Raw genomic sequence first — 12,641 nt, forward strand, 5'->3', positions numbered from 1 at the left:
TGCTAGGAATTAAGATCGTAAAAGTGCGTCGAGAATCTTAAAATATCTTTAAATAAACGAATTTGACAATTATGTGCAAATTTTTTTTTCGATTTTCTTAAAAAGTTCTCGAGATATGGCGAAATGCGAAAAAAGTAAAATTAACACCAAGGGGTCTTAAAATATCGTCTGCTGTAATTAATTACTATATTTGTGGTTACTCTTTTGAACCATTAAGATTGAGTCCTAGAATGTGAGAACCCGATCAATAGATCAAAAGTTATTCAGGGTGGTCCGTTTTTTTATTTTGCGCACGGTTCATTATAATTTAGTGACTCAGAAACTGCTCTCTGGAAAACTTTTAAAGCAATGCTTTTGAATACCATCTCGATTATTTTTCCTTGTAACTTGTTTGTACTCTGTAAAAAATTCCAGATCAAATTACGGTATAATGTACCTGCACTTTGGGAGCATCATTCGTAAAATCCATTTTACCGCAAAATCCGTTTTTACTGAAATTTTTATTTAATTAGATTGATTCGGTGATTTTACGGTAATAACAACTGTAAAAATTGCGAAAAACAGATTTTTTGTTCTGTAACATGTTCCGATGATAATGTGTTGTGTTTACCGGTAAAATATCCCAGCACCCTGACTACCGGTATTTTTTTACCGGAATTTGATCCGGAATTTTTTACAGTGAACTTTTGCATTTTCCTTGAAATTAGAAGTTAAAAAAGAATACAGTTATTTACCTTTAAAGCACATTTTTAAATGGATAACTAAATTGATTTATTGACTTAATTATCTTTTGATCTTTTTCAGCTTGATTTAAATCAATTATTTGAAATAATTTAATATAATCCATTAATTCCAATCCATTCGTACGTTTGGCATAGATATATAGTGGTGATTTTTAGCTGTTGGTTTTAATCAATGGCATCAACATCCCTTTCTTCAAAATCATCTTTTTTAAGAGAAAATGGCTTTATTAATGTTGCGCCTCATTTCTACAGCCCTAACCATTTCTTTCAGAAATTATGAATATTCCTTTTGTTGTTTTTTAAAACACAAATACATGTTTTAAAACCTTATTATTCTAGCAAGTAACCAGAACAAGTTTTAATAAATAAAAACTCCTTTATTATGGATATTACAAGAGAATAAATATTTTCTTTTATTTTGAGAGTATTAGAAGTTGGGTTTACTTAAAACACAAATACATGTTTCAAAACATTATAAATAATGTTAATCCAACAAGTTACCAAAACAAGTTTCAAATAAATAAATAAAAACTCCTTTATAATGGATATTATAAAAGAATAAATATTTTCTTTCATTTTGAGAGTATTAGAAGTCAGGTTTACTTATCAAATCTTGCACCAGATTTTAGTAAAAACCACCTTTCCGAATTTTCACTCTGTTAATTCTCGAACTAGACATTCTATTTACTTAAAACCGCATAAAATTTATCTAATAAAACCATCTTATAATTTAAGCTTATCGAATTTATGCTCTTTTTTTACACATTCTGTCACCTAAACTCTTGACATTTGCGTTTTTCTAAAACAAAATCCTTTCAGAAATCAAAACTTTATAGTCTTTGTCAAAAGTTTCATTCATAATTGACTTTAAATAAAGTCTTAAGCCAAACATTAAACAAAACTTTTCTCCCTTACCTTTTCGTTTCGCTGCCATTTTAGCCTGGAGGCTAGGAAAGTTTTTACACTTTCAATTTTTTACGCTAGCATATCATATGCCTGGAAGGGTTATAAAAAATTTGAAAGAACAAATAAATCTGCGAGTAAAACTTTCCTTTGGGAAAGGAAAAATCCTTTTCTTAGTTTTACAGCTGCCATTCAAATATTCCGAAGTACGAAAACCATATTTTTTATCGCATCATATTTTCTTTTCCCTAAATATTCTCATGAAAAAGAAGATTTCTTTTTATTTCCTTTTTCACAACAGAACAAAATAAATAAAAGAAAAACTCGAATGTGATTATGCTTTAAATCAGATTATACATTTTTAAAAGTTTGTAGAATAAAAGTAGTTTCATTTAAATGTTTTTACTCACTAATGTTTCATTTTCCTTCAGCAACCCAACTTAATACACCAATCACATGCGCTTTCTCAACTAATAAGAACTCACCAATTCACAACTCCTTATTCCACGAAATGTAGAGATAGTCTGTGGTAGTTTTCTAAATTTTTTATTATTTTTCTATCCATGGGATTTATTTGAAACCGGTTTCATATGAAAAATTAGCATAATGATTTTCGAAAATATCTACATATACATATCTCTGAATATTTAAAGAACATATTAAAAACACATGTTTATAAATTCTTTTTTAACATCTTAAAATAATTTAACTTCTAATAAATACCTAAATATCGACAATCATATTTAGCCTGAATTCCGCTAATTTCATAAAACTTTGTTCGAAAAACTATATTTTCTTTTTATGAAAACATCGTCTATGAAGGTTTTGGTAAAGACAATATAATTTCTAGTAACCCTCTTAAAGATATTACAGATTCACTTACTCATTTTCAAACACAAATAATTAATAAATGATATCTTCAATTCAATTGATAGATCTTTGCCAGAAAGACAAGATCGATAAAGTATGCTGAGGAGGAAGTCGTCACTCAGCTCCCAGAAAGATCAATTTCTTACGATTAATCAAAAATCAAACCAATTGCTATAAAATTTGCCAAATTTGAAAATATTTTTAGAATAATAAATATTAATGACGTTACGAATTATGATAAACCTATAACTGTCTAGAATATTTTAAGTAAATATAACAAGTTAAAGAATGAATATCTATTTAAGGAATTTGATCTAGTACTACAAGCATTTCTTATAAAAAGATTTAATATTTATTTTGATAAAAATATTAATTAATTAAAGATAATTTTAAAAATTACAAGGAATTAAAAAGCCAAGAAAGAGGTGATTCAAATATTACGCAATTATTTAATGAGGGTTTGAGATTTTTTTATTTTTGTTAATAATAAGGGAGAAGGGGTATGACCCACTCTTACGTAAAACAGTAAAATAAATTTACAATTCAAATTTTTTTTAAATAAAAAAATTTATAAAAACAATTTTTAAAGAACATTACGTTTAAAAAAAAGTTTTTCAAACATTTTTAGGGGTTAAGATTATTGCCTACATAAAAAAGCACAAAAGATTCCGAAAGATTATTCTATTCAAAATTGAATTACTGTGCAATTTTTGTTTTATTCAAAATTGAATCTTTTACTTGAATTAAATCCCTGAAATTTACATTCAACATTGAATCAAAAAACAAGGGGGTATTACGACTTTCTTACGTATACTTGGGTGGATTTTTTTTTTAAATTTATTTATTTGTTTATTTTTACGGACAAAAGGGGGGGGGGATGTATCCATAAATGCCAAAAACATGCTTACGTATTACTTTAACAATCCAAAATACGCAGTTCCAATAATGGCAAAACATGGCGTTAATTATAAATCTTTAATGTTTTCTTTTAAAACTTTATTAATTAATAAAATAATTACGTTGTTTATCTTGCTATTTCTATAAATATTAAAGCTGATTTAAGTTCAGATTCCGTAAATTACATCTTAACACGTTCTTCCAGCAATTACATAATTACTCACATTAATTAATAAAAATTTATTTAACAAAAAAATATTAATTATTAAATAGTAAAAGATATTATAGTAATGTTGAAATAATTTTAAAAGTTTAAATACAAATATTTATTTCGAACACGGTTTAAAAACTTCGTTATGTCTAAGCAAAATGTGTGTTTAAAAGTTTACAACTTTTAAATTGGAAAAATAAACAGAACTTTTCCATCAAAATCTTCCCTCAACTTATGTCTCACCAATCTCAATAAATTCAGTAACATAACATGTGCCGGAAAAATATGGTGAAAAACCTCCCATTCTTCCTTTAAATTCCACTCCAGCCATATTTAACATCATATTACGTAGAATGTTTCACATAAATAAATACCCCTCCAGGCTTGGATTAAGCAGCGATTGGGGGTTGGGGGTGGAAGTAGTTACTCATCGGAGAATATTTCTACGTGCCCAGAATAGGGTGTTCGGTTAAATCAAACAGAGAAATTTTAAAGAAGTTCGTCCAAGCGTTGCTGTTTGCTGTCGAGATTAAAACCGAGTTTAAGGTGGCCACTTTATACATACTTAATAAAGGCTTTTAAACGCCAAGTCTCTGTAACTACACAAATTCGGTTGAAACTGCAGCCTAACTACAATCAGCACTTTCTATCAGGGATCCGGTAGCCCGTTACCTTTTAATTAGGTCTGGGGAATCTGGCAATCTTAGAAGCCGTTTCCCGGCGTGCTTTGCGACCCGATTCCTGAAGGACAACAGCAGATTTTCAGAGTTGAATAGATTCTGCCGGGTGAACTGAAGGCTTTTCTGAGACCAAATGGACAGTGAATCATGTAGTCAGGTTCTTTAATTATATGAATAATTAAAAATTCTAACCAACCGGGCTGTTTGGATAACAGAAATAGAGGGATATATTGAATTTAGGATAGGGTTTCCATCATACAGCATTTGAGTTATTTCAGGATTGATTGATGATTGAATTGGAAGATGGTAATTGATTGATGATTAAATTAAAAGATGTTAATTTATTAATGACTAAATTATAAGATGTTAATTGATTGATGATTGAATTGGAATATGTTAATTGGTTGATGATTAAATTGAAAAATGTTAATATATTGATGATTAAATTGTAAGATGTTAATTGATTTATGATTGAATTGGAACATGTTAATTGTTGATGATTAAATTGAAAGATGTTAATTTATTGATGATTAAATTGGAATACGTTAATTGATTGATGATTGAATTGAAAGATGTTATTTAATTGATAATTAAATTGAAAGATGTTAGTTGATTGATGATTAAATTGCAAGATGTAAATTTATTGATGATTAAATTGCAAGATGTTACTTGATTGGTGATTAAATTGAAAGTTGTTAATTTATTGATGATTAAATTGCAAGATGCTAATTGATTGATGATTGAATTGGAATATAATAATTGATTGAATTGATTGATGATAGAATTGGAAGATATTAGTCAATTGATGGATGTTGTTAATTAATTGACGATTGAATTAATTGATGACTGAATTAGATGGCGATAAAACGGAATGTCTTTGATTAAAAACAACAGCACAATTCCCATTGATACATTTTCCAAATAAATTAAGAAAAATTGTTAATAAGTATACTACTATAAATCAGTATACAAAATCAGTATACAGAACAAATAGTACAGAAAAGTTTTAAGAAGAAAAAGCAATGATTGTTTTTTATCTGTTATTTGATAACACAGACTTAGCTATATGGGGATTTATTTATTTTTTTATTATCATTTTATAAAACTCAACAAAAATTTAAACAAAGTTTTTATGTATATTTTTAATGACCTTATATTTGCAAATTTTGGCAGTGTAAATTTGAAAGAAAATCTATTGGAACGCTTACCGAATATCTATGTTTTTAAGACTTGTTGATTTGGTTCTCATAATGTCGTAAAAAAAGTAGAAGCACGATTATTTGAAATATGCTGTATATAATTTTTATTTCTTCNTTTTTTTTTTTTTTGAAAATTAAGCCCGGAAGATAGCGGTTGAAAGGACCTTTTCTAGTGCAATTTTTAACAATGTTATTACAAAACATAAAATTAAAGATACTTTATATAAAACAAAATACCGGTTGGTGCAAATGCGCACCAACAGGAAGTCTCTAATAGGGAACTCTCCTAGCGGCGTAAGATGACATTTCATGCGTTGGGTTGCAATTCATTTCTCAATGCTTATGATGTGTCCTACTTTCGATAGAAACCAAAATCAAAAAGTCATTCACCCCTAACACAACCTAGTTGACGATAGTAGAAATAACCAGGAATAAATTATGTAAAAATTAAATAACTGAAAATTGAAGAGATAAATAAAAAAAGGCAAAGCAATGCAACAAAAATATTTTTATAAGAAATATTCTTTTAAATTCTCTTCCTTTTGAAACAGCTTTTGTATTGTTCGATTATTCAATTTTGTGGGTGTTTACTGGATTTACTTTTGATACATACTACATAAAATTAAAATAAAAATTAATTTTTACTCAGAAAATTTTTGAAGGAAAGAACCAGCGTGGACAGTGCAGTAATTTTTTTAATTGTTAGTTTTATCTAAAAGGTCTAAAGACTAATGTTTTGGAACACTGTTTGCAGACATTCCTGGGATTGGACGAGTGTTCCTCTAGTGAAGATCCAGACTGAAAACATAAACTAACGTGACTGATAACACAAAACCAGTTTGATTGCAATGTTAGACTTGAAGATTTTCTGAATGACCCTATATTCTTTTTTTGCAACAGATTCGTAAATATATATTAACCTTTTATAAGGCCGTGGGAAGTATCCTTCCCACCAACTTCATTATTTTTTTTACTGTTGGTGGGAAGCTATTCTCCCACCTATGATTTGTGCCGCCATCTATTGATAATTTCAAAAAATACAAAAAAAACAGTGAGAGGCTTTGTTTACATAAATGTGGGTAATAGTAAAGGTTTGCAGGGATCAAGAAGAGAGATGCGAGCACTAGAGAGCAATTTCTTCCTGCGCGTTATGTGTTCGTTCATTTGATCATTTCTCCCCAAGATTATTTGTAGTTATTAACAGGAGTTTATAAATTTGTTTATTTATAAGCTGGGAAGTTAGAGTTTCTGGTTAATTCTTACAGTAGGTAAAAATTTGAAAACTCACTAAAAAAATATAATTAATTTTAGGTAATAAGATAAATGAATTTCTGTTTATAAATCAATTTCAATCACAAAAAAAATTTAAGATAACATTACTAGAAAAAGATGGCCCCCTAAAGGGCTATTAGGGAACAACTTGCATGCACTTTTTATTTTTTTTTAATTTACTCCATGTACAAATACGAGAACAGGAAAGAGAATTGCAATAAAAGAGATCAATATCCAGAAAAAAAATGTCTCTAATAACAATAGTTCATATATGAGTAATCAGAACTGGAAAAAAAATTAGCATCAAAATATTTTATTACATTCACACGCCTCATGCAAGCTTTGTACGTGCGTTTACGTGTACGTGGTACGTGTGCCAGAGGCTGAAAACTGTCAAGCCAGGCAATAACATGTAGTCAATAGGTTGGCTATGTGGAAAAGAATTCAAGCAGACATACGACCTTCTTGGTGCAGAGTGTCTTCGTAATTACAAAATCGAAACTTTCAATTTAAGCTAAAATTTAAACTATGTGGAAATAAACTAAAGAGAAATTAACTACATGATTTGTAATTCACAATTGAATTTAAGTCAATCCGTTAATTTTTCTAACTATGCATGCAATCTATCTAATTACGATTTAACGATCTTATATGTTTTGTGTTAAATTTAATTTTTAAAAAGTGTTCTATAAATATTTGACTCCGTCAGTATTTTAAAAATCATGTTTTCATGGGAAACCGGTTTCAAATAAATCCTATTGATCAAAAAAATTTTTTAAATAAATCAAAAATTGTTCGTAATAGACTTCAAAAACAAGATGAAGTAGACTTATCAAGCTTAAAGGAGAGAAGAAAAAAAACAATTTCGTGATTAACTAAAAAAGATGACTACATAGTATTTTTCATTTTACTCAAAAAAAACATTGTATAAGAAACGATATTAGCGCCATCTGTTTTCCCGATCTTGCATATTTTGAACTGAATTCGATATTTTTGAAACTATTCTAGATATATTTCTCAACGTTTATTGGTATTTTTAAGAAAATGCGCCGCACATTCTTTTATGAAAATGGTTTGAAACCTGTGGATCCAAAAATTATTTTAAAATATCGAAAATCGTCTGCCAGAGTTTCCATAAACAAAATACAGCTAACTAGTGAAACATATGCGAAAAATCGTTTTCGTAATATAGCCCTATTAAGAGACATAGCATTTTTCACTTGACTAAAAAATATTTTTTTAAAAAAGCGATGTTAACTCAACATATTCTCTCAATCTTGCATCTTTTAAACTAAATTAGATGTTTTTAATAAATGTGCTAGGGAGAGAGACTGTTCAAATATATCTTAATGACGAACAAATCACAAACCCCGTCCCCCCTTTTTTTCTTAAGAAATAAGGGTATAGACAATGTTTAAGCAAGTTATAAAATATCCCTTACTTAAAAAATTTTCTTAAAAAGCAAAATAAAAATATTTAACAAAAAACTTTCCAGAGGAATAAAAATTAATGAATAAATAATTAACTTTAGTAAATTATTAAATAAAAATTATTAAAATTAAATTTCTTCGAAGAGTTTTAGAGGTCAACAGTTTTGAACACAAAAACTTTCTAAAGAATATTCTTCTCAAAATTTCATAAAAGGAATTAAAATGTAAGCTTCGTTCAATATAATGTTGTATCTTTTTGTTTGAAATTAATTCTAAAACGACAAAACAGAAATAAAGATCAAAATTAAAGCAAAAACCAAGGGAAAGGTACAATTTGCTTACGTAACAATGAGAGTGGGTTCGTGTTTTGCTTATTTTTGATAACAATAGGGGGGGAGACCGAAATTCCCAAAAATATGCTTACCTAATATTTGAACGGTCTCTAGAAAAAATTCTCAACACTTAAGGTTATTTTCGAAAAATATGACAACCGTTTTTTTTTTTTTGTGTGTGTGTGTGTGTGAAAAAAAATTACATGGAATCTATACATTTTTCCCTTGATATAATTAATTGTATCAGAAAACATTAAAAAAACTAGACAAACTTTTCCACAATTTGCGAACAAAGGATTTCCTGTTACAATCCTTAGTAACCATAAAAAAGAATGGAACCGAACATAATTAACAGAAAAGTGCGCTATTCTGATAATTTTCAAAAATTATTAAATATTTCCAGTGTTGTGACCATGCCTTTTGCCGGTAATACATCTTAAATCAGATAATAAAGTTTCATTTTTATAACTATACCTTTTCTGTATTATAAAAAAATTGATTTCAAAATTAATTAATTAGTTATTAATTAATTTTAATTAAAATAATCAATAATTAATTTTAATTAAAAAATAAACATTAATAAATTTTTAGTTAATTATTGATTAATTTTAATTTAAAATAATCAACAATTAATTTTAATTGAAAAATAATCATTAATTAATTTTTAGTAAATTATTAATTAATGTTAATGAAAATTAACTAATGACTTATTTTATTTATTTAACTAATTAAAATTAATAATTAATTGGGATTAATTTTTTAAAAATTATGTTTTACAGTGAAAACACAAATTTGACATTCTTGTAAACTAAGTTATCAGTGAAATTAAAATCTCTGGTCATTTGTGTTGAAAGCATCAAATGCAGTTATTTATTTATATCGTATATAATATTTCCTTAAATAAAGCGCGTGTAATTCTATTTCATTGATAGAATAATTTAATAAAATTTCCCAATTTGGCTCGACTCCAGTTGAAATCAAAATTGTAAATAAAAACGTAATCGTGTAATGTCAACGAACCTTCAGAAATTGCCTGATGCTTATCGAAATTTTCAACATTCATTTTTTTTAAGTTTTGCAAGTTTGACAACGCTTTAACATTTACGCCAAACAAAGAGGCGCCAAGACCGCCACTTTGCCAACTAATAAGATATCGCATCATTCTTCATAAGGGAGAGTAAACAGTTTATTTTGCAGAAGAAATGATTTGATAACAGAAGATTTATATGGCACACAAAATTCCAGGATTTTCCCCAATGGTAGCCCCAGAATTGTTTAGACATGTGCGATTTGAAGAAAAATAAAACTTTGATATTCACAAAACAGGCATATTTCCTTAGAAATAAATGTGTAGAAAACGTATATAATAAAAACATATATTTATTTTTTGCATTATTCTTCACGTTTAGTATGTGCGAAATAGCTAATAAAAATAATTATGTAGAACCCCCTAAACGCAATCACGAACTTCCATTTGTAGACATCTAAAAATGACAGATAAGACAATTTATTCCCATTTTATTCAATTTAGGAGATAAGTGGCAACTTTGAACTTGGAGAATTAATAATATCGTTTAAATATAGGTAAATAATTGTTCATCAGGCTATCGTCCCACCCCCCAGTGAGTGTTGAAGACTTCTAGGGGGCGTTGGAACTTCCTGGAGGACGTGTAAAAACTTACAGAAAGAAAATACCTTTTAAATATCAAGTACATTTCAAAATATAATAATTTTATTTTATTTTGTTTTGAATATCCAATAAGTATTGAACTCGGCATAAACTAATAATCGGCTATTAAAATAAAATTCACTAACTTATTAAGAAATGGATAACCAATTTTAGTGTAAAACTAGCGTTTCACTTGCTGTTCTATACAAAAAGTTTTATACATCAGGAAATTTAAATTTACTATATTTTTTCTCAAAATTCAAATTTTTTTTTCTTTAATTTCTTTACAAATTATTTCGATATATTTTTTTTTAATTCATCATAAGCATATTTTTCGTTAATCATGAAGATAATGTTTCAGTAGATTGGGAAGCTTAAACTAATTTGTTGAAATTTATTTTATGCTCTGCTTCGAATTTCGTGGCAAATATTTCTTTCATTCATAAGGGCTACTTTCATAGAAAAAAATTGCTAAAAAAGCGGTTCAAATATAAAATCATTAATCAGTATGAATTTTCAGTAAATTAATGATATGATAAGAATTTGTTGGAATTTGTGATCATTGTAGCAGAAATCCTCCAACACGGCAACAGATTATAAGAGCATCTGCAAATTGTCGCTGCAGAATCTACAGATTTTAAAAACAAGCCTAAAATATGATGGAAAAGAGCAATAGAAAAATTCACTTCATCATTCCCTAACATAGTCAAATAGTATTGTTTCAAGTTTATAACAAAATTCGTTCGCAAATATGCAGATATATAAGCAAACAAAAAGTGATGTCATTAAAGGATTACAGATAAGGTTCTTTGATCAACTGGAATCTATACGAACAAAAACTAAAAAAACAATTTCATCGATAACGATTTAAATCGTTAACCATCAAATTAATGACTCTCAAATCGTTAATCTTTAAACAAAAGGTTATTATGGATTCTAAGCATCATCTGGTTCAAAATATGTCCTTAATTTAGTCATTAACGATTCAAATCATTAACTATGAAATTAAGGATTATTAGAAATTGTAAGTATTTTTAATCATTTTTAATCAAAATGAGCCTTAAATTTATAGTAAAATTATTCGAATCAATAATCATTAAATTAGAATTCTTAGAAATTCTAAGCGTCATCTTGGTCATTTACTAACAGCTGCTTGCATCTAGCCTCACTAATTGTCTATTTAAACCGGCACTTTAATGCCTATAGATATAAATTGCCAAGCAGGCCTCAAATAGGACAGTCTATTGACTTTAACAGTTAAATATTTAACAATCCTGTTAAGCCAGTAAAATCATGTACGAGATTATGTATACATACAGAATTTATCAATATATCCTTAAAGATACCAAATCAATTGTACACAGGTGACCGTACAAATACTTGCCCTAAATCAATAGGGAACGTGGATAACAATGTTATTTCCATATCACTAATATTGTACTAAATAGGAAATTCGATCGAATGATTTGCATTTCATTGACTAGAAATCCGTTTCCATATGGCATCATCAGATGTGTTCCACAAATATTGCTGCAACTGGAGGTTATTTATTCTGATGACAGAGTATCGTTTTCAAAATTCATATTGTAATGTTCTGAATTCAAACTGCTGTTAAAATCCAACTAATGATATTGTCACCTAATGCTACAAATATAAGGGTTAAGTTTAACTTTTTTCTCATCGCTTACCATCTGTACGTTATCGCGTACCACTTGAGCTAAAAAAAATTAAATCTGATAAATAAGTTCGAAGTTCTTTTAAATATTGTGAACTACAAGAATTTCATAGACATAAAATTGATGGCCGTCATTTATTCTGATGGTAGAGTATCATTTTTCTTAAATTCATACCGTAGTGTTCTGAATTCAAACTGTTGTTAAAATCCAGTTAATGATATTATCACCTATTGTTAAAAATACACGAAAAAAAAGTATTATATAATAAGTAATCGCTTTTTTTTCTCCCCGTGTACAATCTGAACCTTATCACGTATCACTTCAGTTTTTTTTTTTTTTTTTTTTTTTTTTTTTTTTTTTTTTTTTTTTTTTTTTTTTTNTTCTTTATGGAGCCAGTAATCTTTTTGAATTTAAACAAAAACTTAAACTTTATGAAAAAATTAAAAGTGACTTAGATAAAAATAAATTTCAAGCTAATAAGGGACCATATGTTAAGAAGTTAGAAAACCCGAAATATGACATTAAGTGCTTTAAGTGTAATGCACCAGGACATAAAGCCCCGGCTTGTCCTAAAAATAAAAATGTAACCCCGAATGTGACAAAACCCAAAATACATCATACTACACAGGAGAACCCATTGAATCAATGTAAATATTGCTCAAAGAAAGGACTTTTGAATCAATTTCACATGGGCTCCACGTGTGTAAACAACCCTAGTAATGTGGTTGATGTGAACGTTCAAAATATGACAAGTAATCA

Source organism: Parasteatoda tepidariorum, chromosome 6 (genome assembly GCF_043381705.1).
Source record: "Parasteatoda tepidariorum isolate YZ-2023 chromosome 6, CAS_Ptep_4.0, whole genome shotgun sequence".
Taxonomy (NCBI): domain Eukaryota; kingdom Metazoa; phylum Arthropoda; class Arachnida; order Araneae; family Theridiidae; genus Parasteatoda; species Parasteatoda tepidariorum.